General features: G+C 43.2%; 1 protein-coding gene across 1 annotated transcript in view; it reads right to left on the reverse strand.

Moving 5' to 3' along the window:
• Positions 1-27,601, reverse strand: part of PDE4D (phosphodiesterase 4D) — a 1,044,072-nt gene that overhangs the window by 956,655 nt on the left and 59,816 nt on the right. The window contains exon 2 of the mRNA XM_084833299.1: positions 1,522-1,573. The gene's annotated coding sequence lies outside the window, so the exon portion shown is untranslated. The remainder of the gene's footprint in view (positions 1-1,521; positions 1,574-27,601) is intronic.

Genomic DNA, 27,601 nt, shown 5'->3' on the forward strand with positions numbered 1-27,601 from the left:
TCATTTCCTACTGCCCTCCCATAATTCCTGACCATAGGCCATGGTAGCTGGGGATGATAGGAGTTGTAGTCCAAAATGTTTTGAAAGCATCACATTGGAGAAGGCTGGTTGATAGTATCAAATACCACTGAGAGGTGCAGAAAAATTAACAGAGTTAATCTCCTCCTTTCCATTTGCAGACACAAGTCATTGACCAAAGCAACAGTGGAGGCTGGTGGCTACGACATCAGTGGGGCAGTGAATCCACTCCAGGTTTCAGTCAGAACCAGTCAGTATTCTAAAGGAGCTATCCAAAGTGTGGATTCACCACCCCACTGATATCAAAGCCACCAGCCTCCACTGTAAATCAGTTATCAGTCGCAAAGCCTGCTCTGGGTCCAGAAATTCTGCCTTATCCAAGAATCTCTAGAGCTGCCCCACCATCACCCATCACCCAAAAGGAAAGCTTGAAACCAGTGTACAGTTATTCAGATCATCCAGTTCCAAACAAGATTTATTTTAGGAATGGCTGAATCACTGCTTCCTTAAATGAAAGCAGCCCATCTTCTAATGGGTGATTCACCACAGCTGTCAAAAAAAAAAAGCACAAAAAACTGGGACCAGAAGGTCTGAGCAGCACACCAATTCTGGCTCACTTGCATTGGTTGCCTGTCTGTTTCCAAGTACAATTGAAGGTGCTGGTTTTAACCTATAAAGCCTTACATGGCATGGGACTGCAATACCTGATGGAGCTCCTCTCCTGACCTGAACCTACCCAGATACTATGATCAACATCTGGGGCCTTCCTCTGAATGCCTCCTCTGAGGGAGGCTCGGAAGGTGGCAACAAGGGAGAGGGCCTTCTCAGTGGTGGCCCCCAGACTGTGCTCCACACTGAGGTCTACCTGACACCAACACTGTCATCTTTTGGTGCCTGGTTAAGACTGCCCTGACACCAAAATACCAGGCATTTAATGGCGTATGATGGGGCACTTCTGTCAGCTGTCTTAATAGGTCTGTTATTGAAATTGTGTATTGAAATTGTTTTTAGCTATTTAAATTGTTTTAAGTTTTGTATGTCAATAATTTTTAGCCTGTGTTTTATTATAATGTTGTATTATGTGACGTTGTGTGGTGTTTATAATTTTGTGGTTGTATTTTTTGTGAGTTGTTGTGAACCACCTATTATAATAATAATGCAACCGATCGTGGGGAGATTTCTCTAGCCATGATGGGCAAGAGTTGAAAGAACAAATGACTCAGTAGGAGTTGAAACTTTTCCATCAAAACTGGGCAAGCCAGATGTTTTGGATACCTCATCCAAACCTGCACCAATAGTGGAGTCCAAGAGGGAATTGATGAAAATATTTTTATCAGTAAAGCATCTCACCGAATTGGCCATAGCAAGGAACAGAGGAAACACTGGGGCGGGGGGAGATGGAACAGCCCTGTTACTAACCCCTCTTCCATCCAATAAAGCTTTGCCAGCTAATGTGGCATGAATTCAGCAGTGTATGATGGATAAAAATAGTGGCATACTTACTTTTAGATGTATGCAGGTATTTCCTATTAAGTTGCGTTACTTGTAACAACAGCTAGGAAAATTCAAGGAAATATGAAGAAGTGTCAGTGGACTGCAAAGGTGATTCTCTAATCTGAGTAAGTTAAGTCAAAATAAATTCCTGTATGTTTTTAATGAAATATTTATTTTATTCTTTTTATGTTAAATGAGAATTGGAACACTCAGTACTCATGTTTTACGTTTTTCTTTCAGACATCTTTGCTTCTTTTGTATTGGTTGCAATGGCCTATGGCCATAAGTAATAAACAATTTTGAACTGTATTGAGTGATTGATAAAACTGGTTGGACTGGGATCTCAAGAGGGTTGAATTTGACATCTTTGACTAATACCACACCATGATATGTGGACAAATGCATCACAGCAGCATTTCTTTCTATCAAAACCACTACAAAAATTGAACAACTTTTGATATGCTAAGCACACACTTTAGGGCTACCACAAGACAGAAGCTCTAAGAAATTTCAGATTTCAGATGCTCTCTGCCCCATATGAAATACATCAGCTTTTTACCCAAATTCAACTCTGCATACACAGCATAGTGCATTATAACATCTCTGGAAAGAAATACCTGACGCTAGAACAAAAACAAGGGTTTTGTCAGCAACTAGAATAAAAGGAAGTGCATTATTCCTAGATTATTATTATTATTTTACACCACTCCTCCAATCTACGAACGCAGAAATGTTGAGAGACTGAGAAAGAGCTTATAATGGGAATTTTATCTCAAGTCACAGATGCTGCACTATAATGCACTCTCCTTTCAGCCATGACAAAGAGCCATTCAGCATTGCAGAACTTGGCACCTATTTATTCTTTCCACCTCTTCAGAAATTAATAATGGCTTTTTTCCTGACCCCAAAGATACTGTATTTAGCTGTTTATTGTCATTTTCCCCCACAACTTGGAAGAGTATTAAAAGTTCCCTCAAGTCACTGATTAGCAAGCATTAAATGAAGAATCTCATGCAACTCTTGATTCTACTTCAGTGCAAAAAAAGTGGATTAAAGTAGGGTACACTGTAACTCTCACATACTACCTATGTACAAGTGACTATTTCTGTGGAGTTCTAACACTGATACAACATTGACAGACTGCTAACTGGACCTACATAATGGTTTCGTCTATGATAACTAGATCAACATAGTGGTTTGCTAGAGCAACCTTCCCATTTATTTATGAACATTATTATCTGTTTTTCACTATAAAATAACTCCAGAGTGCAGTACAACCAATAAAACACAACAAAATTGACCAAAAACACAATCAAATAGGAGAGAACAGTAACACAGAGAAATAAAACACAACAATCAAAGAAATAAGCAGCACCAGCTAATTTAAGCTATAGAAGGGCGAAGACACTCCATCAATTATCCATGTCCTACTCCTATGCCATGTAGAGCTTCATGTGTTAACACAAACACCTTGAATTTGACTTGGTAGCTTATTAGCAGCAAGATGCGACTCCTTCCGAACTGATGTACTACAGGATGTCCTGCTCAGCAGCCTGGCTGTGGCATTTTGCACTAGCTGCAGCTTCCAGGCCAACCTCTCAGGCAGCCCCACATGAAATGCATAGAAATAGTCCAATCTTGAGGTGACCAATGCATGCATCACTGTGGCCAGGCACCACCATTGCCCTATGGTTATATCACTGGTAGCTTGATAACTAATCATTATGGGGAGAGGGGAGGGAAATTTCAATGTTCTTAATTCCAACCTGCAGCCCTTCTCTTAGGGCCAAACACAATGCATAGTTAAACTATGGAATTTGCTATCACAAGATGTTGTGATGTCCACCAATTTGGCTGGCTTTAAATTCATGGAGGAGAAGGCTATCAATGGCTACTAGTCCTGATGGCTATATGCTGCCTCCAGGATCAGAGGCGATATGCCTACGTATACAAGTTGCTGGAGAAAATGAGCAAGAGGGTGCTATTGCATTCATGTCCTTGTTGTGGGCTTCCCACAGGCAGCTGGTTGGCCACTGTGTGAACAGAAGGCTGGACATGATCCAGATCCTTGGTCTGATCCAGAATAGCTATTCTTATGTTGTTATCTTCTTAAACCCAGGGCTGGTTCTCGGTCTTAGGGGCTTTGACAAAGTGTCTTCTGGTGGGCCCCGTCCTCCGTCACTGGGTGGCCTTACTTGGCTACAGTGGCAATGCTGAGCAACTGGATCCAGCTGCCCTTTAAATGTCCCAGAATGCCCCAGGTCAAGGGCACAGTGGAAAAATAAAACAGTGTTAGGTCCAGCTGCATGGTGCTGTACATAAAAAATAACAATAAAGAGGTGTGTGTGTCAGGGCAAGAAGCAGCACTGGGCACTGCTAGGGTATAGGCGCCCTGTCAGCTGCCCAAGGATGCCAGATGCTGACACCTGCCTTGGCCAAAGTAGATATAATGATATATGCATCTTTGCATTTAAGGAGCATGTTTTTAAAATGCAAACTGCAGCTGCTGCGGAGGCTGATAATTTTCAGGCTCAGAACAGGTGGGGAGGGGAAAGTTTTTACCCTGGCAAAAACTGCTCCTCCGAAGCTGCAATTCATACTGGGAAGAAATCTCCTTTTATGCCAATGAAACCTTTCCTCCCAAAAATAGCATCAAAGGAGATCTTTTTATCAGAACCGCACTAGGGAAGGAAAGGGTTCAACCCTTCCCCCTACTCTCTGTAATGATGAAATATTGTAGTTTAGCTTAATGAATTTTACACAATTTTATTTTTAGCTGCCTTGAACATATAATTTCTGGGGCTGAAAGTCAGGAATTTCTTTTAAATAACGATAACCACACCAACAACAAATCCCTTCTACTAAACCTTTTCCATTGTGTTACCCAAGAAGATAACCAAAAAAAAAAAAACCCTATATAGTTTCATTTAAAATTTTAAGGTTTTTTTTTTAAAAAAAAATTAAGGGCGCAATCCTGTGGGCCCCTTGGCATTGTCTGAGGGGTCATAGGGTAGTGGGGATTCCCACCTCCAAGGTCAGAGACAGCTCTCCAACTTTGGATGGTGGAGTTGGAGATCTACCCCCCACTCCAGGCCCCTCACAGCCAGTGTGGAACGAACTACGTGGCTGGCCTCCAAGGTTGGAAAACTGGCCTTGGAGAGGGGGAAAATTGGGCATCCCAGGGGGTGGAGGACGAAGAGACCAGCAAGGCCAGGATATAAGCTATCCCAAGCATCTTCTAGCCTCCTGCCCTCCCCCTCCAAAGCCCTCTCACTAGATGGGCAAAAAAGAAATCTGCCTCTGCCGCTCCTCCCACCTGCATTGGATGATTGGAAGCCTCCAAGATCAGGGGCTTCCAGTCACCAAGAGTGCAATCGACGGGACTGCACCCTTAGTAACGTTACTGTTTTCTCATGAATAACTTTACATTTTTTCCATTTTGAACTTTAATTTTTCATTACATTAAAATTTTATTTGCTGCAAAACAAATGAAACAGAACTGGGTTTCTCCTGGTAAAAGAAGTAGGGTATGATGCCCTGGGGCCGCGGTGGCTTAGTGGTTAAGACGCTGAACTGCAGACTGGAAGGTCGGCAGGTCAGCAGTTCAAGACCCGAGTGCCGCGTGACGGAGTGAGCTCCCGTCTTCAGTCCCAGCTCCTGCCAACCTAGCAGTTCGAAAGCAAGAAATTGCAAGTAGATAAATAGGTACCGCCTCGGCGGGAAAGGTAACAGCGTTCCGTGCACCTCGGTGTTCAGTCATGCCGGCCACATGACCACGGAAGCATCTTCGGACAGCGCTGGCTCTTTGGCTTAAAAATGGGGATGAGCACCGCACCCTAGAGTCAGACACGACTGGTTGGGGACACCTTTACCTTTTTATGATGCCCTGGAGAAAACTAGAGGCACAGTAGAAGCCTACTCCTGCAGAGCTGGGCTGTAGAGTGACAGGAGTGCAAGATAGCACTTGGACTGAGTGCATTGCTCTATGTTGCCTACCTTAAATCTTTCTCCAGCAGAATTTAGAAGGGATGCTTGATAAATCCATTCTTTGTGAATTCTAATACAAATTGACCCAATCCATACCCCATACTAATGCAGAACCTAGATATCCACTGACATCCACACATTCTGAATATTCTGACGCTAAAAAAGAAAATAAAATCGAAACATGATTAGAAATGCCTATTTGGGGAAAGAATATTTAGAATGGCGAGTCTTTAGAAAAAAAATATATTTTAAAATGTGTATTTAAATGCAACTTTTCATAAGGATTTTTTTTAATACAGATTAAAGCAGATATTGGAAGAAACAGACTTCATGAGCGGACACATGTGAAAATGACATGGATAGGAAATATTCGTCCATTTCTAGAATGGACTGCTGATGATCTGTTAGGTGCTGCTCTTATTACTGTAGCAGCATAGTGCACAATCTAAGATGCTGGAAATTAGGGATGGATGAATCTGTCAATTTCAGTTTCTCAGTTTCTAATTTTTCCAGCCTTAAATCCTGTGCATCCCAAACTTTGAGAATTTTTCTCTTAAATCCAGTTTGTCCCAAATGTTAAGCATTTTTTTAAGTGTTTGCATGAAAATATGTGTGCTTTTTAGTAAACGTTTTTCCAAATACATACATTTTTGTGCACAAATGGAGAGAGAGAGAGAGAGGTTGGTGTAATTTTCCTAATATAATGCTCTTCAAACATTATTTTCAGTAATATATGCATTTTCGGTGCTCTTTCCCCTATTATACACATTTCCATATGCATTTTCCGACTGGAGAACACCATTGCAAAATTCAGAGAAGTGCAAATTTCAAAGAATAACTGAGTTTCAATTCATGTACTAAGCAGGGACAGCTTAGTACAGCTTGGATGGGAGACTGCCTGGGGATCAGGCTTCCTGCACTGAGCAGGGGGTTGGACTCGATGGTCTTGTAGGCCCCTTCCAACCCTGTGATTCTATGTCTACGTCTATGTCTAAATTAAGTACATCTCTTCCCCATCCCTATGCTGGGTTTAAATCTTCTATTATACACCATTGCAGTAGGGAAGATCCATTTACAGAAAGCTATTTCTCCTCAACAACATCCTTCTGTCTAGATTGGGGGAGACTACCGTTATTCCTAACTTGGCAGCTTTCTGTTGTTTACTATTTGAGTGCGATGCTCACAGGAATTTCCTATTTACAACACTGTCAATTAATGGGGAAACACTTTGGCACATAAACCCCACTGCTTTCGCATGAAGGACTTTTTTTTTCATAAAAATTGAATCTCCGCGCACCCTTTTCCCACTCTTCTTTTAAAAAATGGCCTTGTGCAAGTCACAGACTCATTTGTCAGCTACTGTGACAACTCCTTTGAAATATCACAAGCCATCTGGTGAGGGCTTTTTCATTTCAGTTAATCGGGGGGGGGGGGAGTCAGATTCAGCCATAGAAAAAGGAAAGGAGAGAGAGAGAGAGAGAGAGAGAGAGAGCGCTATTCGGCGTCCTGCCACTGGGCTCCAGGGAACCAGGCTGGCCTGTAATCCAATTAACTACCAGTTGTGGTAAAAGCCAGAAGCAGCTCCAGATAGGTTGAGAGTGTGGGACAAAACAAAAACAACAAAATAGCTTTTGCTGAAGCCTGATAGACCAACACACATTTACTGTTCACTTATTCTTTTCTTTTTTAATCACTCCCATCTCCCTTTTACTCTGTAAAAAGAGTCACTTTTACTCCGCGGGCAGGGAACAGTTCTTCGTCGTGCCATGCAGTTTTAGGACCATAGGCAGCTGCTGTATAGTGAGTCACGTAATTGGGCCAGTGAGCCCGGTCTTGTCAACGCTGGCCAGTAGCAGCTCTTCAGAGTTTCAAGCAAGATCTCTTGAACCTGGGGCCTTTTGCACTGCCTGGCTATCAGCCAGCATAGGTTAGAAGCCCACACAGGTCTTCCCCTTTGCAGATCTTTAAACAAGGCCCAGATTTTACACCGTCACCATATATCTGTGTCTCGTCTCTTTATTTCCTCCCTTCCTTCTTTCACACACAATGGCTAAGCTCTGTGTGCTAGATAAGGAGATACAAAGTTAGTTCCACCTTGGGCATGTTCCCAACTATTATGGTCCAAAACAGCTAACTCTGTATTACCCTCTGTAAATAGGGTGGGGGGCTGGATTACCTCCCCAACACAGCCCTACCTAGGCTAAGGCATTGGTTGAAGGAGTGCTCCTCCACTTCTCACCTTGCCCAGGGCAGCTTCACTGCACATGGGCTTTCCCCCACTGGAGCCATGCTGCCTGACGTCATCTGGACCCCAGCTGAAGCACCAACTGGAGCTCCTCTAGCTGGTGCCTATCTATTTATTTATTTATTAGATTTCTATACCGCCCAATTGTCAAAATTCTCTGAGCAGTTCACAAAAATTAAAACCACAAGTACAGCATAAAATAGAAAATATAAAAGCATTAAAACTACGGTATAAAAGTACAACCAGCATAAAACCTAGCAGCGATGCAGAGATTTAAAATACAGATTTAAAACAGCAGAGCTAAAAGACTCGAGTGCTAAAATGCCAGGAAAATAAAAAGGTCTGTCACTTGGAGCCAAAGGAGTACAATGTAGGTGCCAGGCAAACCATTCTAGGGAGCTCATTCCACAGCTGGGTGCCACAGCAGAAAAGGCCCTCTTCCTGGTACCCCCCAGCCTCACTTTCTTTGGCAGGGGCTCCCGGAGAAGGGCTGCTGAAGATGATCTTAGAGTCTGGGCAGGTGTTTCAGTTGGGGAACTGGCTTCACTGTGCATGGGCTTTCCCTGGTCAGGGAAGGTCTTTGTGTGCAGTGAGGCCACCCTAGCCAAGGTGCTGGGAGGAGGAGTGCTCTTCCACCCAGTGCCTTGGCCAGGGACCCAGCTTTGCCTCCCCATCGGGGAGGACATGCTACTCCACCTGGTGCCTCAGTGGGGGAAAGCCCATGTGCAGTGAAGCTGCCCTGGCCAAGGTGAGAACAGAGGAGCCATCCTTCAAACAATGCCTTAACTGGGTAGAAGAGTGCTCCTCTATTGGAAGGCTTCACCTGCCCCGTGCCTTCTACCATTGGGGAGCACATGGGGTTTGCAAAGCACTCATTGGAGGTAACAGCAGGGACTCCCTTAGTGTACTCCTCACCCTCTCAACTGGAAGGGGCAGTGGTGTACAGGGGAATCCCTGTTGTTACCTCTGATCACTGATTCCTCTCCCTGTTTGCACTGAAGAGCCAGGGGCTTGGGGGAAGGGCCCTGGCCAATGGACTAGCCTGCTGGGCCAGATTTTGTCCCACAAGCTGGAGGTTCCCCATCCCTGCTATATAGCTTTTCTGAGTGGGCTTGAGCCAAGCATCCTGACCCTGCCTGGACACAACAGCTCCATTGAAGGGAGATATCAAAGAGCGTGAGGGGATAAAGCTAGTAATCTAAAGAACAGGCTCTATTATTTTTGAGAATGTGTCTTGGGAACGGTAGTAGTGCTCATGTGGACAAGTTCATTACATGAGTTGGCTCTACACTGACTTTTAGGAAGGCAATTTCTCACCTCATGGTGATTCTGTCATGCTTTCTTTGTACAGCCCATGAATCCTTTCTATGTGTGGACTGGGCAGAGAGTTTAAAACTGCCCTTCTGTTGTTGTTCAGTCATGTCTGACTCTTCGTGACCCCATGGACCATAGCACACCAGGCCTTCCTGTCCTGCGCTCTCTCCCGGAGTGTGCTCAAGTCCATATTCATTGCATCGGTGATGCTATCTAGCCATCTCATCCTCTGCCAGCCCCTTCTCCTTTTGCCTTCAGTCTTTCCCACCATCAGGCCTTTCCAGTGACTTTTCTCTTCGCGTTAGGTGGCCAAAATATTTGAGCTTCAGCTTCAGTATCTGTCCTTCCAATGAGCACTCAGGGTTGATTTCCTTTAGGATTGACTGATTTGACCTCCTTGCAGTCCAGGGGACTCGTAAGAGTCTTCTCCAGCACCACAGTTCGAAAGCATCAATTCTTCGGCGCTCAGCCTTCCTTATAGTCCAGCTCTCACAGCCATACATTGCTACTGGGAAAACCATAGCTTTGATTATATGAACCTTTGTCGGCAAGGTGATGTCTCTGCTTCTTACTACGCTGTCTAGGTTTGCCATAGCTTTCCTCCCAAGGAGTAAGTGTCTTTTAATTTCATGGCTACAGTCACCATCTGCGGTGATCTTGGAGCCCAAGAAAATAAAATCTGTCACTGCTTCCATTTCTTCCCCTTCTATATGCCAGGAAGTGATGGGGCCAGATGCCATGATCTTAGTTTTTTTTAATGTGGAGTTTCAAACCAGCTTTTGCACTCTCCACTTTCACCCTCAACAAGAGGCTCTTTAGATCCTCTTCGCTTTCTGCCATTAGGGTGGTATCGTCTGCGTATCTGAGGTTGTTGATAATTCTCCCGGCAATCTTAATTCCGACCTGTGATTCATCCAACCCGGATGAATTCCAGGCAGAGAGTTTAAAACTGCCCTTCTACTCCCTGACAAAGTCAGGAGAAATGGTTTCCGGAACATTCTGCTGACCCTGTGCAACATCAAGGTACACAAGTGGAACCAAAACATCCTTCATCATGACAGGCAGTTTCCACAAAGAAAGCTGCTGATTACAGGGTCTAAAGAAATTAAGCCTTATTCAGGTTCCAGCAGGCATTGCTCCCAAAAGATAGAATGGAAGGAAGCAGGCTAATTCCCACCGAGTGTGTCCAGGTGTCCTACTTCACAGAGGACAGTCTTCTATCTGAAGGGCTATCAGAGGACTGCCCTTTATTTGAAGGTATCCTCTGTCTGAAGGACTATCCAGCCCAAGTCTGATTTAAAGGTAAAGAATCCTAAGGATGGAGAGCAGGGGCCTTGAAGTTGCCCATCAACAATTAGCTCCTGGACAGCAGACTGAGCAGGCCAGCACACAGGTCACCTGGTCACAGTCTTCCCAACTATGGTGAGATAGATTGTATTTCTATTTAAATTATAGTCATTATTCCTAAATGTGCATCTGTACATAAAAATTAGAATGTGCAAATATTAATGCAAATCACTGTCCTCTTCTGTCCTCTTTTTCGGCAATGCATGCCCTCTTTTTTTGGCAGGGTGTACCTGGCCACCTTATAATCACTGACCAGCACCCATCCTTGGCTAAATGAGTATACTTGAATGGTTACACTAGCCTACCCATGATTCAGTTGAGTCATCTGAATAACCTGTGGAAGTATGGCTATAGAGAATTTATTTATTCACAGTGATTTGTACGATCATACTAAAATATTCAAAGCAAGACAACTGCCTAGGAAGACAAAGTAGCACAAGAAAATAAGTTTCTTTCCTGTGTTTTCTGCGTTTCTCTCTTGCAAATGTACCTTTCTGATTCGCCATACCCAGATCTTGTGAAACAAGTCGTCCTTAATGGTGACATATATTATTTATAAACAGCCCCTCCTTTAGACATGGCAAGGCATCCATTTTCAATAGAGAAATACTGTGCAAGGTTATCTGAAGAGGCTGCCAGGCAGAACCAGTAAAAGTCAAAAGGGACACTTGACATTGTAGGTTTCCAATCAGACTATAAAGCAGTATACAGATCTAGCAGGTGAATACTCCTGATCCAGCTAACACAGAAACTGTGTTAGAGTGCTGGTTTTAACCTGTAGAGTGCCTTCTCCTATATGTACCTAACTGAACATTAAGATCAGGGGTGAGCAACTTGTGGCCCTCCAGATATTTTGGCCTACAACTCCTATCAGCCCTGGTCAGTATAGCCAACTATGAGGGCCAAAACATCTAGAGGGCCACAAGTTGCCTAATCTTGCTTAAGATCTTCTTCAGAGGTGCTACTCCAAGTGCCCCCACCAAATGAAGTGGGGTGAGCAGCCACCAGGGAAAAGGCCTTTTTAGTAATGGCAACCTGGTTATGGAACAGCCTTTCCAAAAAGACTCATCGGGTGCTATCTTTGTGGACTTTTTGGTGCCAGGTGAAGCCTTTTTCATTGACTCAAGCCTTTTCAGTAACTCATATTTTGTGGTCTGGGCCTCTTTCAAATCCCATGGTTTTATTGTGTTGCTAGTTTTTAGTTATTTTACATTGTATTTTAATTGTTGTATTTGTTTTGCAAGCCACCCAGAGAACTGTGGGGTAGCTATACAAATACAGTAAATTAAACAAACAGGATCCGTATCTGTTGAACAAACAGACAGTGTCCTGTCTCCTGATACAGGAAAGAAATGTCAGCACAACAGGGCAGACGTAGGGGAGGTGGTGACCGACAAATGAATTAAAGTCACCTGCAGGTGTTGGTGGCAGCGGTCCTCTACTCCCGGCTCACCTTTGTACCCCACCTTTTATTTTACTTAACGAAGGAAGACACTTCAATAAAATAAATGGTGCAAAATGTGGAAGTCTGCAGCTCATTGGCAGAGCACATGCTTTGCATACAGAAGGTTCCAGGTTCAGTCGGAAGCACCACAGACAGCAGAACCAATGGAGGCTGCTGGCTCGGATTTTGGTGGGCCTGTGACTCTATTCTGGGTTTCAGTCAGCACCAGCCAGAACTCTAAGAGAGCCACCCAAGGTGCTGAACCCGTTTTGGGGAGAGGGTTCAGCGCCTTGGATAGCTCCTTTAGAGTTCCAGCTGGTTCTGACTGAAACCCAGAGCACATTCACAGCCCCACTGACATTGGAGCCACCAGCCTCTAATGAGCAGGGCCATGAAGACCCCCACACACAGGAGGATGGGAGAGGCATTTTTAGCCAGGGTGGGCAGCGCTGGGCTAGAGAGACCAATGGTCTCATTTCGTATAAAGGAAGTCTCCTATGTGCTATGCTGCCATTACCATTTGGGTAATTTCATTATTCTACCTCTGCCTTAGCACTTCTCAGTATACAAGATGCCTTATAGTTCTCATTTCATTTATCCTCATTTAGAGAAGCATAGACACTGGGTTGGATCCAGCTTCTTTTCCGCTTGCAGGAGTATTCTCTGAACATGGTTCCACCCTGAATGAGGCTGCCTGCTGAAAGGGGGTGAAGAGGCGATCTTTGCCAACCCCCCTCCCTCTGCAGCCCCAGCACCACCTCTCTCAAGGTTCCAGAGGGCTCCCCAACCCTCCAGAGGAATTTGGGGGGTGGGATAGGGGTCTGCATGGAAAGGGGGAAATCAATGAAGATCGTCTCATCTCCAGTTCCACCAGCAGAAATGCTCCTCTGGATCAGAAGCCTTCCACAGAAGGAAGGAACCCTTCTGTCTGTGGAAGGAACATTTGGGATCCAAGCAGGTCTGGCCCTAGAATAAACAGTACTCTGGGCACGGAATGCCTTCAGTGCCCCCTTCCCCTGGTCAGTTTTGCAGTGTTGCCAACTATTGCAAAGCTTGTGCAGTATTGCAAAACTTAATGAAGTCCAGCTGTGTTTTTATCTAGAACAAATGAGATCAAAGCTAACTGATGAAAGTACATTTTCATAGTTAGCATCTAAACAACGTGTAGAACATTGGAAGAAAAAAAAGGCTAAAGACACTTACTGCTTTTTTCCCCACCCTAGCTCCCTGCAGACAGTACACTCAACAAACGTGGAGCCACCAAGCTCAGTCCAGTGCCCCCTTCAGCTTGGCTCTCAGGGTGATTGTACAGGTTACCAACCCCTAAGGCTGGCCCTGAATCCAAGCCAATGCTATATTCAAGTCAAAGATCTGAAACCGGGGGGGGGGGGGGTTGCCCAGAAAACCTGTGGAGCAATACACCATCTTGGGCTGAAAAAAATTCAGTGTTGATGGTGGACTCTATGCATTATGGTCACTCTGGGAAACACTGAGTCAGTACCTTAAGCTGTCTTCAGTCCTGTCCAACCCTTTTGTCCATGCCCAAGTGTCTAATGTCTTTTGGTTCACCCCATATATATCTTTCGGGACGCACCATCCAGCTTGAAAAATCATGGACTGTCCATCAAAAATAAGTGCCACAATTTAGAGCACTTCTTCAAATAAATGTAAGAGCTGTCATGCACCAAGTCAAACAAAAAGGGACCTATGCATGTTAATTTTGGAGAAACTGTTCTCTCAACCCCTCAAAATGAAACATCTATTTATTTAAGATGGGTTTGTTTCTTTTAATACAGAGAGGATTCAGGCAGGAATGCCAATGATCAGCCTGCTATTTCTGCTTCTAGAAGCCATCAGAAGGGATCTAAGGATTATATGGGCTTTGCCTAATTCAATGGGCCATAACATTAGTTTATATGCAGACAACACCTGGTTATATGTAACCAACCCCCTATCATCCTTACCAGTGATTCAAAAATTTCTAGCCCAGTATTGAGAGGTGTCCGGATATAAAGTTCATCATGCAAAATCAGAGGGTTTGCCAGAAGAAATAACTGAGACTGAGCGAGGAACGATTAAAGCCCAATTTGGTTATGGGTGTCTTAAGGGAGCGTGGGAACATTTAGGTTTACATTATGGTTAACAGTTCAGATTTAATTAAAATAACCATATCAGACTGATTAGCTGCATTAAAACGGATTTGAAAGAACAGGAAAATTACATTTGTCACGGGTTAAGACAAATCGCAAAGGATTGTTTTTCCTAAAGTATTGTTTTACTTACAAACAACCCCAGGAATAAATTTCCAAGAAAATGATCAGTGGATGGCAAGAACTATTTGATAAATACACTGGGAACAATTTAAAAGAAAAAAGCAAGAGTGGCTTCCATTACATGTTGAGGAGCAGTTAATAAGGGAGGTTTAAATGCACCTGATCTCCAACTTTATCATGAAGCAACACAATTCTGCTTCATATTTCTTATGGCTGAGTCATCAAGCCAGAATAAATGGTTGGACTTTGAAAGTTCATATACTATAGGAGGAAATAATATAGATGGAAGACAAATTTAGACCACAAACACTATCAGAAACCCCATATTTGAGTTTGACACTGCTCGTAGTCCACCATGCTCTCCGTCATTGCAGGCCTTGAAAACTTATTATTTTGTCTTGGCCTTCTCTTGATATGATTGCTGTTGTGCTGCTATTGCCATTGTTGTTGCTTCTGGTTTTACTGTTGGCTTTTATTGTTGTTCTTATTGCTATTCATGTTTTTATCGCTTTTAATATTTGAGTATTAAATATTGTGCTGCTGTGAATCCCAGTATAGACGCCTTGAGTCTCAGTATTGGGAAAAAGGCAGATGATAATGATGATGATTTAACTGTTTTTATGTATTTTATTCTGTAAGCCATCTTGGAAGTGCTTCTGCCCTGAAAGGCAGCCAAGAAATATTTTAAATAAAGAATTGTAGGGGTTAAATGGAGAAAACCTCTCGCTCCAGGCATTTCCCCTGTTTCAAGCTCACAAGGACAAGTTGTGTTAATAACCAGGTTAACAGGTTTCTTCCTTTCCTGAATGGAAAAGTAAATCTCACAGATTTTGTGAGGTGCTAAAGGGGAAAATTTTGTTATCCAAATGAGTCGTCCAAACGACATTTAAGTTGAATTCTACTGCCTGGTACCAATACCTATGGTTATTATATCTTATCAGGGAAATGGGGAATTATTGCCCAGGTCTGCAGGAGCCTTACAAGTTCTGAAAGTGTTAATGGATAGCTGGCATACATATTGCAAAGCAGCTGTCTTAGTTTTGAACAAACTTCTGGGTTCACACTACGCATGCATAATCTGAAATGAAATGGCATGGGGACTGGAGGGAGCAGGGAACCAGGAGATATGGACCAAGATTAGGAATGCCTACTTCTTTCACCATCCTCCAACATCAAGGAAATCACATTTCAAGTAAATGGCAAGATGGTATCAGGTGTTTTGGGCTTCAGCTCCCAGCATTCCTGCCAATTGGCCATGCTGGCAGGGGCATCTGGAAATTGAGATCCGAAACACCTGGAGATCTACCTTCTGCCCACCCCTGCCTTATAGAAAAGAAATACCCTAATAAATGGTGGAAGAAGTTTGGCAATAGAAAAACATCTTTACGTATTTAGTGCCCATGCTACAAGGGTAGTCCAATATTGGCCATGGATCCTTAGCTGTATAAAGTCAGTTAATGGGTATACAATCCCCTTGAACCCACTTCCCATCTTGTTGGGTTACTTAGAAAAAGTGAATATTCCAAGTGCAAAATGTGAATTTTTGTTAACAGAAGCCAAAGTTCCACTGGTTTCATGATGAAAATGCCCTCAGATACCATGTATTAAGGGCTGGCCAACCTATGAGAATTGCTTATAATGATGAAAATATCTATACTAATTAGACCTGCTTTTGCACCCTGATTTCAACAAGGATTTGGGAGAGAAATTGGTCCAATTTCTGGTATATGTTGAGTCTGAAAAGGGTTTTTGTAAAAGAACTGGAAAGCTTAGTCCTGTATTTATATTGTGATGTGATGTTGAGACTGGGATAAGGGTTGTGTGAGAGAGAGACAGGGACAAACAGTGCAGGGGGTGGGGGAGATACACATTTTAATATGTTATGTGTTAGATTTTCAATGCATTTAGTCACTGATAACCCTGAAGAGATATATGCAAATGGAAAAGGAGGCTTATTTTTAAGTGAATGGTTAATGAAAGGTTTGTTAATGTATCACTCTTCCATAACTGAAAAAATCTTCAAATAAAATATTTTTTAAAAAACACAAGATATCATTTGTATTCACTTCTCTATTAATTTGGTAAAAGCAACAGAGTACTATAGAAATGCATTAACTAATCAACTCAGCCCTAACTGAGCACAATGTTTAGCTTAAGGACTATATCCTTGAAATATCCATTTCTGAAGTATTCACAATAGTTACATTTCATTGTTACAAATTACATGGCATGTAATTTATCCATTCTAGAATATTTCAGGGTCTAGAAAATAAGAAACTGACACACTCCCAAACCCACCCCAATCTGCAAAGCAGAACACAACTTCATCCTCCATGTTAACTCTGCAGAATATTGTTAGCAAGGGAAATCCTTCTGCAACCTGCAATGCCTGTTTCCCTGACAGACTTTAGGATGGAACAAATCATATTGCCAGCAAAAAAAAAAACCTAACACCTCTACTGGTGCAGCCTCAAGGAACCAGATTTCATTTGCTCTGAGCCATCCTGTGTGTTGGCAGCTGCTGCTTTTTATCATGCATCTGGTCTAAGTGTTTATGGCAAGCAGCAAGCAAACATCAACTGAGCCTTGGAGGGTCAATTCAGGCAACATAAAGGCTTCAGGCCAAACAATTTCAACGGAAATGTCCCAATCAGCACTTCTTGCATCATCATCGCATGTCCCAAGTCACCTTCTGCTGGTGCAGATCATCCTCCATAGACCCGCCAGAGATCAATAAGATCTCATTCAAGTCTAGAAAACTGTTGACCCCATTCAAAGATATGTGAAACAAATTTGCATTTAGAAATTGAGATTATTTTTACTGTTGCTTTTACTGCTAACTTGTGAATTGCCTCGGCTTTACACAGTTTGGAATAGCCCTTAGTTTGATATAGCGAAGCCTTCCGACAAACTTACACAGCTGTCAGAGTTGAACATCTTGAGCCTGTCCCATCTGAGCGAAGCCACACCTGTTGGAATCCCTAGGCAAGGCCCCTGCCCAGGTGCATTCTTATAGCCCCTTGAGGGAGGGAGCCTTGTCTATTCCATTCCCCTTGGGGAGGGCTGCCCCTCAGCATGGGGAGGGGCAAAGGTAAAACTCTATCGCTCAACCTATGAATCTCCCCTGACTTCAAACTGTATGGCCTTCAAAGCTATGTGCTGTACAGGGAAGGCTGCACCTAGTGGCTGAAGATGTTACTGCAGGCTTCAACCACATGGACACATTTAAATTAATTAAAATTAATTCATGCATTTTAAAAACAAAATGATGCCAAGGCACACACCCCTAGGGCCCTTTTAGTATGCATGCCAAGTTTCAGACATCTAGATTTCACCAACTGGTGCTGACGGATGGACAGACAGACACAAACATATTATTTTATTATTATTATAGATTGGATTGTCGGTGTAACTATTTTTATTAGTTTTACAATGGTTGACATTGTTTTAATTGGATTTGTTGCTTGTATTTTAATTAGTAAAAATTACTTGTATGTATGCTGCCCTGCAAATCTATAAAAAATAATACCAGTGGCTTATAAATACTAATACCAATATACTGTCAGCACCATCCCATGAATGTTTATTCAGAAGTTCCACTATGTTCAATGAGGTTTACTCCCAGGTAGGTGCATAAGATTGCAGCCCCAGTGATGTCAGGACTGGGCTGCATAAAGTTTGTTTGTTTGTTTATTTATTAAGTTTATTAATCGCCCATCTGGCTGGTCACCCAGCCACTCTGGGCAATGTACAAAGCATATAATAAAACATTTTAAAACAATAAAATTCTACAATAAAAACATTTTCTAAAATACCCTAACCCACCCCAAATGCCTGCCTGAACAACAATGTTTTTAATGCGCGGCGGAAGTTCATTAAAGAGGGGGCATGGCGGAGTTCCCTAGGGAGGGAGTTCCACAGAGTGGGGGCCACCACAGAGAAGGCCCTCTCCCTCGTCCTCACCAGCCTAGCTGTCCTGGCTGACGGGACAGAGAGAAGGCCATCCGAGGCTGATGTTGTTAAGCGGCCTGTCTGGTGTTGCTGGAGGCGCTCCTTAAGATAGGCTGGGCCGGAACCATATAGGGTTTTAAAGGTCAAAACCAACACCTTGAATTTGGCCCAGAAAACAACTGGTAAAGTTCCTTTTGAGAACCAGGCAGTGGTACCTTGGGAATGTCAAGCTTTGCCGAGGGCACTGTCAGAGATGGTAGGCGCGGGGGGATGCTGTGTGGGCAAACATTCCCAGCTTTAGATACAGCAAAGTCAATGCTAGAGAATCAGTCCATACGAGGTAGAGATCAGGGTGCTGGACAGAAGGAGACAAAGGAGGCAGTAGATATTGAGGAAGGTTAAGTAGAGAAAAGATGAAACTTCACAGAGCTCCATCAGGTAGAAACATGGAGGGCTACGAGCCACCTGTTGCTCAAGAAAGGGCCTAGAGCAGACCTGACACTTTTATAGGCAGCCAGAGTCACCAATGGGGCCAATGGGGGAGGAAGCAGAAGGTGAAGCCAAGCACGGGTTCTGGACAGAATACCGCCTACACCAAAATGCTCTAGGGCATCCAGGAAGGTTTCTGGCTTGAGACTGACATTCACATGGGCCATCTGATCCCTGGAACCAAGCAGTCCCTGCACATAATCCACACACAGAGCCGGCCCTACCATTTGGCAGCATTAGGTGGTCACTTCAAGCAGCAGATTCTGGGAGGTGGCAACAAGGTGTTGGAGGAGAGAGCTGTGTGCTACATGGCTTGACCAGTGACCCCCAAGTTATCCTGCTGCCTTCAGGTGCAGAAGAGGATGCTGTTCCTTTCCAAGTATTGAAGAAAGATTCAACTGCCAGTCCAGCTGGCTTTTGAACATGAAATGGGAGGGGGCACCATCTTGTTCTTTGCCTCAGGCAGCAAAATGTCTTGAGCCAACCCCGTCCACACACAGCTGCCTGCCTGTATGTGACAGGTATGGAGAAAACATGGGTGCCACATGGTGGAGAGAAGAATATTGCTGTACAGCAGCAGAACGTCTTTTCTCAGTACTTGTGCTATGCGCACTCACTCTTACCCACAGAGTAGCCAGGACTCCAGCAAGTCAGGATCCTACCATTATTGTCACACCCAACTTCCATGTCTCTCAAGCATGACAGACACACACCACCAGCCTCGAACCGTCTGGAACCAATCCAACGTATATTCTTATTTTTAATATTCAGAAGCTACATCTCTTCTGTTTCCAGCAAAATAAGCTGCTAGCAGTCAATGTACTCTTTGTAGCATCACGTACATCTGAAGAAACCTAAGCGAGCATGTCATGTAAGTTGATGCGTTTTCTTTTAAACCCTCTCCTTTAAAAAAAAACAAAAACAAACCAACAACAACAGCAATTGCCTTTACTATAGCCGCTAAAGCACAGAATATATGAATACGTAGGTTTCCCTTTTAGGTTCTTCTTACCCATTCTCATTAGAAATAAACCAGAAACTCATCATGAGTAAGTAGTTATGTAGCAAAGCAAAGCAGTCATACTCTTTTTTAAAAAATCATGTTATTGATTCCCTGCATATAATTAGCCATTTGAAAGTATTTCTCTGGGATTCTCCACACCAGGCTTTTTATCCCACAACTTTGCTGGGGCTCCTGCTTCCAGATTCTTTGCAGGATTAAGGTCAACTCCTTCACATGCACTTCCTCTCTTTTTTTCTGGGGATTGCCTTTATCCGCAAGTTCTATATGTTTCATTATACAGCCACTAGATGGCACTGCAGTTATAGCACAACTCCCTCTTTACAAGGAAAAATTCAAAGTGTGTTTTTTTTTATCAGCTCATTATTTCCGTTTCAAATAAAGTCATGGAAATGGTTAGAAAGCACAGGAGAGGCCCTGGAGGGTGATGATGTCATGTAAAGGACCGGCAGACTTCTGTGAGTAACCAATCTCAATCACAGGATAAAAGCCCCTTGTAGAGAACCCCCCCGCCCGCCCCTCAGCTAATGCTAAATAACCAGCAAGAGGGCTGGACAGCTTACAGATTGACCTCTAGCTCAGGGGAATTCAAGCATCCTTATAGCCCTATGCGCTAATTCCAAAGCTCACTGGCATAAGTCAAATGTCTGGCTCCCTACATCCCACCCTACACATGCACCCAAGCTTTGACATTACAAACGTCCACAAAGCTTGCTATATGTGCTCCCAGATCTGCCCATGCTGATTCTTCTCCAGACGACTTGTGGTTCTCTCTCAATTTCCATTCCCTCACATAGCACTCAGGCTCTGTTTGCACAACCAGCTCCACCCTTACCACCCCCACGCCAGCTTCCTCCCAGTCCATGCCCAGTGTATGCACAGCCACTCCATTTTGTGCTGTTCTTGTGCTCCTCCATGCACACCATGCCACTCCCCAATGCCTCACCTCTACATCTCAACTGAGGCTCACGAAGAGCACTGTGTGAAATCTGTCCTCCGATTTCCCCAATTTTTCTTTCCGCCACGAAAGGAGCTCCCATTTTTGTGCCCAATTATCAGGGTGCTTTAGAATATCTCGTTTGCTGGTGTTTTTGAACTTCCTGTATCATGCGAGGTGATCAAAGGTGGTGTGTTCCCTTTCTATTATACATTTCTCCATCACTCTGCCACCTTCCCTGCTGCCCACGCTTCCTGATCTGAAAAAGCCCTATGGGAGGAATTACTTCATGACATCTTCCCTTGGGCTTTAACTGAAATGAAGGAAGCCTAGGAGGCTACTGGCTGCTGGAGAGATGATTGTATAATGAAAGCCCAGACATACACATCCTTTGGCTAACTCACAACTAAGGTAAGCTCAAGAACCCTGCACTCCACTCACAAGAATTGCACTGACATTTTGTTCCCCTCTGAAAAACATTTCAAATGCGAATTCTTTTCTATCAAATTAAAAATGAAAGGTTTTTTTTTTAAGAAATGGGAAGGACTTTTTGATAGACCACTACACAGACATTTGGGGGAGGGCCTTAGCTTAGTGGTAGACCACATGTTTTGCATGCAAAAGATCCCAGGTTCAATCCTTGGCATCATCTCCAGGTGGGACCAGGAAAGAATCCTGCCAGAAACCCTGGAGAAGCCATGCGAGTGTGCAGAGACAATCCTGAGTAGTGTAGGCCAATGGTCTAACAGTCAAAGGCAGCTTTTTGTGTTTCTACATGCCTGGCTCGTCTAGGGCAACCAGAGGAACTCTACCAGACGACCATAGCATGACTCCGCTCTGGCAGGGTTGGCCACTGGCACAGGTCAAGTGAAAAGTTCCTTTCTCTCCATCTTCCAACAGCTTTCTGTCTGTTAAGCACATCCAGACCAACACTGCTACTTTTCATTTCATGTATTACATGTTTTGTCGCTAGTGAATTAGCCATCACTACTTGTTCCCACTTGGAATTTCAGTCTTTAAACCAGGGGTGCAGAATCTCAGGCCTACCTCCAGTCCCAACCCAGCCCCACCTGGGGTTCAGATCAGGCTCTCCAGGGTTCCCCAGATGGCCCACCCCCTCTTCCAGGCCCTATCCTGTTTCCCAGCTTTTGTACAGTTTTTCCCTCATCCTAAAAAGTTGAAATGCCTTTCCTAAGGCTTTGTTTCGGGCCATAAGTGCTTTAAGCTAGAATATGCTGGTATTTTTGCTTTGGTCGTCCACCCCCTTTTGCCTTCAGCCCACCCACCACTGGAATGCAGCCCCCAAAGGTGAAATTTGGCCCTTGACTGAATGAGATTCTGCATCCCTGCTTTAAACATCAGCTTCCTACAGTAATGCTGAATTTGCATGCTTGCACAGCATTTGCGCAATGTGTCTTAAGAAAGAGGTGGGGGGGGGTCTTAGAAAGATCATGTCTCCAAGAGCACACAGTAGCCGGTTCTCATTTCTTGTAAAATAAATTAGCAAGTTTTCTCTGATGAATGGCCATACAGATGCGATAGCATAAGAAGGGGAAGAAAGGAGATTCTGATAGCAGGACGGTAGCTAGTGTGACCATGACCAGAAAGAAGTGAGCACTAGGGTGACTGCTTCTGCATCACCAAAAAACAAGGAAATATAAAAGAGGACATAGATTTACATACATTTTGCATATGCTAATTTATATGTATAGATGCCAAGTTAGAAATAATTAGTTTAATTTAAGCAGAAATGCAATACACCTCACCATGGTGGGGGAAATTGTGGTCAGGTGACCCATGTGTCTCTCAGTCCGCTGTCTAGGTACTACCTATGGGTTGGCATCTCCAAGGCCACTGCTCTCCCTTCTTATGGATCTTCAGGGCCAGCATTAAGGGTAAGTATGGTTGTATCAGGGCCCGACTGACAAAAGCCCCCTGGACTTGCTCCTCCTCTTCACCACTGCAACCTGCTTGTTCACATGCCTCTCACTCTGGCCCAGACAACAGTGATGGGAAGGAGGACTAGACACCACTGCCTACTTGCTCCTCGGCTCTCTTGGCTACCTGTCAGGAAAGCAACTGGTAGAAATGAGGAGGAGGAGGAGCAGTAGCAGCTGGTAACCATGACAGGGGGAAGGTAGAGTCACCAAGGGATGGGGCCCATTGAGGGTGTCTTGCCCAAGGTTCCTCAAAAGCTTGGACCCAGCACTGTCGGTCTTCATCTTAAACTAGACTGGGCGACCCTTCAAATAGCAGATGCCTTCAAATAAAGGACTGTCCTCTGTAAAGTAGGACACCTGGCCACCCTATGACAGTGCCCCCCCCCCAAAAAAAGTATGGATGTCGTATCTGTAGATGACTTCGTTTGCATTTCATGCAAAAAGTGCTTGGTAAACAGAACCAAAAATAAACATGCATAGGATTAAAAAAAAAAAAAAACTATTTTGGCAAGTAGAGAAATAAGGAAGGGGAAAAAGTGGAAACCCCTCCTTTCTTCCCCCTAATTTCCCCTCTAAATCATATGTAAATAGCAAAAACACACAGAATATTCTCTTTTGGATGAGTTAGCTTTCAGGAGAAAGACTCGGGGCAATTTCTATTCGGCTCCTCTCTATTATTTAAAAAATAATAATTCTCACCCGCTCTTGCTCACGCTTTCTCTCTCTCTCTCTCACACACACACACACACACACTCACACACCCCACTGCTGCTGGTGAACTAGACACAGATTGAACAGGAGTATTGCCAGATCTCTTTTCCAACACCACCTAATCAGGTTTCCAGCCTGGCATTAATGAAATGCCTTAGAAGACAGGAAGTGTGCTTTTATTCATTTCCTAGTAATCTGCAACACTAAAACTACCTGCACAATAGGCAGAGCAGAGATCCTTTCTGAACCATAAAAGAGGCCACACAAAACTCAAAAGCTTTAACATGGAAAGAATAACAATGCTAATTCTGAAAGCAGCTCAGCCCAAGGGAACAAACTGAATGGTAGCTTTCCCACTCCCCCTTTGCAGTGTAGCGAAGGTACAATAAACTGACAAATTCAAAACACAAACAACAGAATGCTAAACATGCTCTGTGACCACCCCAGCCTACATGACTCAGGAACATCAGTTCTGGAATGCGGCAATGATTTTCAGGAGCATCTACTTTAAATGTTCCGAGGCACAATATAAGGTACCTTGAAGAGATTAGTATTGCCCCAGGATAATTTTTTTGTCCCCTCACATTAAAGTTTGGATTAATATTTGAACCAAGCAACAGCATCAAGCACTAAAATGGCAGTACAGGAAAAAGGGCCTGAAACCTGCATATGTAAATACTGTAAATCATACATGCATAGCACTGCACCTTTATTTTATTTTTAAGATGGCTAATAGCAGACATTCTCTGGATGGATTACAAAATGCTAAAACAAAACCAAAAAATACAGCACAATACAAAACAACAAACAGCACAGGAATAAATATAAAATACATAAAACAGTCATAAGAAGAACCATGCTGGATCAGACCAAGGTCCATCTAGTCCAGCATTCCTTTCATACAGTTGCCAACCAGCTGCCCACAGGAAACCCACAAGCAGGACATGAGCGCAACAGAACCCTCCTGCCCATGTTCCCCAGCAACTGGTGTACACAGGCATTCTTCCTCTGATACTGGAGACTTAACAAGGATGACATGGTAGAAGTAAATATTTTAACTCACTTCATTCCAACAGAACTACATCTAAATCTCTTTCCCAGAACTCTTTAAATATCTTTTTTATACAGAAATTGTGTAGCATTTGGTAGGAAATTCATTCAGTTCACAATTCAGTACAAACTTACCAAATTCATACTTCCTGAACCTGAATAAGAATGGGAATGACTTCAAAATCCTTTTTTAAAAGTTTGTGATACAGTTCTTAAATAAAAATGTGTACATTTGAAAATTGCAAAATGTGTACACAAAATGTGTACATACAATTGCATACATTTGTAAATATGTATTCAAAACAAATCTATTTTGAAAAATGTGCACTGAAATACCTACACATTTTTATGTAGGCTAAAAGGGGGGGTGGAACATTCCAATGGAGAAAAAGGATGGAACAAACTTAGCAGTGGAAAAATGAGAACCTGAATGGACTCGATCTTGACAGATTCACCCATCCCTACGTAGCATAGCATAGTATAAATCTTTGCCAAGAGTCCGTTATGTCAACTTTGATATAATGCTGTTATGTCTTTAGCAAATAAGGACAACATGCATTCAGAAGAAAGTTCCTTATCTGTAGATATTGAAACCAGGGATAGCTCCTACTGATATCCTGTCTGATCAGTATCTAATTCATTAAATACATCCATTTTCTTTGTCTAAGCTTAAAAAACTCTAACTTACTCATTAATGTTAAAGGTTTTATCTCTTACCATAGCTGCTAATGGAGATCAGGACTTAACTTGCTTTTTCTCTTCTCCCAAGTCTTTAAGGACTGTTGTGGGATCAGTTTCTATTCCACCAGATTTCCTCTATCTTTCTTCAGAATCCATGGCCATATATTTAAGGGAGCATTTATATTCAGCTGTTCCAATTCATATACTATATCCTCACCACTATAAGATAACCATAAAGTTATCTGGACTTGCTGTGCTGCCACATAATACAAAACTAGATTAGGAACAGCCATGCTTCCCATGATTATTGCACTGTATGGGCCTTGACTCTGGGACTTTGCCTGCCCCAAATGGAATTTTCCATTGTCTTCTGGCATCCTTTCAACTCCCTGTAATCAATCAACAATGGAGAAACAAAGATTTCGGCAAAAGTGACATTTTTATAGCAGAAATCTTTGCTAGCCATGATAATTCCAAATTTCAATATCTTGTTTGACCCTTTATCATAATTAATCTTTCCTAAGTTATTAATTTCAGAAGTTAATTTGAAATCTAGATATCTCACAGGCTTATGAGATTGGCTTAAACCATAATTCAACCCATTTTAATATCTTTTTTTCTTCAGGCATTACATACCATTTCTAAAAATGCCATGGGGAGCTGATATTTCTTTTAACCAAGTATAGCCGAATTTCCAACTTTCCCAAGTGTTGCATTAAAAGCCCTGAATTAAATTTTTTGCTCTACAGTTACAGATAGCCTGTATCATGCCCACACACATACACACACTACATTTTCTCAACACTACTCTTCTGAGTTTAACAATTTCCTTCATTGTAGATATTCATACATAACATTTCATAAAATGTTTTCAGTGTCAACATCTGTCTCATTTTTGCCTTACAGATAGTGATTTGTCAGGTTTGCTTTTCCCCGCACACCCCTCCACCTCTCTCACACAAGCACAGCTGGTTAATATATCCCCACTGCACCATGTTTTAAGATGAATCTGAAAAGATTTATATAGCTAAAACATGCACTCTGAAAACTATGATCTGTGCAGTTCTGTATTTCTTAATTAATAAAGTGTTCCAAGGTTAAATCTCTCTCTTAATGCTAACCTTGCCGTGATGCAATTTAAGTCACTTTCCAGGGTGAAATTGCTTGATTCAGAGCTTAAATGGAATTGCCTATTCTGGTATAAAAATTAAGGGTTTGGACAAATTTGCTGACAAGTCTACAAAACAATGCCCCCCCCCCTTCAAGGGCAAATCAAGGGCAATACCTATTTTGACACTACTGCTGACATAAATTATGTTCCGCTAGTGTGAATGAGGTCTAGGGCAACGCCAGTAGTATTTGCTAGCATGACGGGTTTCCCCAGGAAACCTGTCACACCAGCAAATACTACTGGCATTGCACAAGAGGTTTCTTACACTAGCACAATGTAATTTACGTTAGCAGTAGTGTCGAACTGGATGCTGCCCAATGGTTGCAGCTTTAGCTTCGCTTTGTCAGAAAAAGAATGCATGAATTCTGAGCAAGCCCACTTGAAACAGACCTGAAGCATTCCACGTGAGGGTCAGAATCTGAGCTAGCCGTTGGGGTGCCTTTCAAAGAGAGGGAGCTGCCTCCCAGCCACAATCTAGTGGGAAGAAAACCCTGGTAACAGGGAGGGGCTCAAAGCAACTGCCAGAATGAAAGCACGCTGCCATGCACCGTGACCGAGTGGCCAGCTCCACCCTACATGTTGACTAGAGTGCGTAAGAAGAGGACGCAGGTAGGATATATGGTGAGTCAGTGGTAAGCAACAGTCAGGAGTTGCTATGGCTGAATCTAGCCTGCTGGAGCTGAGATGCATGGAGAGTAGGGTGACCATTTATGCATTGCCCTCAAAGAGATCTCACGCGCACACACACACATACATATATATATATATATATATACACACACACACACACATATACACAAACACGTATAGCCACTCCTGATATCCATTTAACAGCAGAGCTACTGATGAGGGCAGAAGCTGAAACATTTAGCTTAAATACGTATTTTTGAATACTCTGTTGTTAGTCTTTCTGTCTTTCATATATATGTGTGTGTGTGTGTGTGCACACGCGCGCGCACACACGCGTGCACACTAATTTATGCTTATTGTATATATTTAGAAATAATAATTTAATCACTAGAAATAATTTCCTGTAATTACTACAATTTAAATAGAAATAGAATACATCTCATCAGGTGAGTTGTGTGCCTTCTCAATCTGCTTTCCAGGTTGCTCTCCAGTCTCCTGTGGAAGAGCAACTTCAAGTCCCCCCTCTACTCCCTTCATATGGGTCTTTATTTTTAAACCAGGTTAGAGGCCACAACCCTTCAAAGAGAGGATGCCATCAGACAGAGGGCTGTCCTCTGACAACCCTTCAAAGCGAGGATTATCCACTTGTCCTCTGCAGCATTGGACACATGGCCATCCTAAGGCCTGAAAAGGAGTAGCCACTACAGGCTCTGCTGTGTTAGAAAAAAGTCCATGTGTCTGGCCAGCCACCTGCAAGAAACCTGCAAGGGTCTTTAAATTTCCCAAACCCTGCCCAGCCCCCGCAGGAAGTGCAACAGGGCAGAGAAGCTCCCTCAGGAATCCCCAGGATGCTGCTTTATCACCCCTATGAACGGCGCCCCTGATATATGAAAGGGGC

The sequence above is a fragment of the Heloderma suspectum genome, chromosome 2 (genome assembly GCF_057233095.1).
Source record: "Heloderma suspectum isolate Gila_16-S chromosome 2, 16-S_ref, whole genome shotgun sequence".
NCBI lineage: Eukaryota > Metazoa > Chordata > Lepidosauria > Squamata > Helodermatidae > Heloderma > Heloderma suspectum.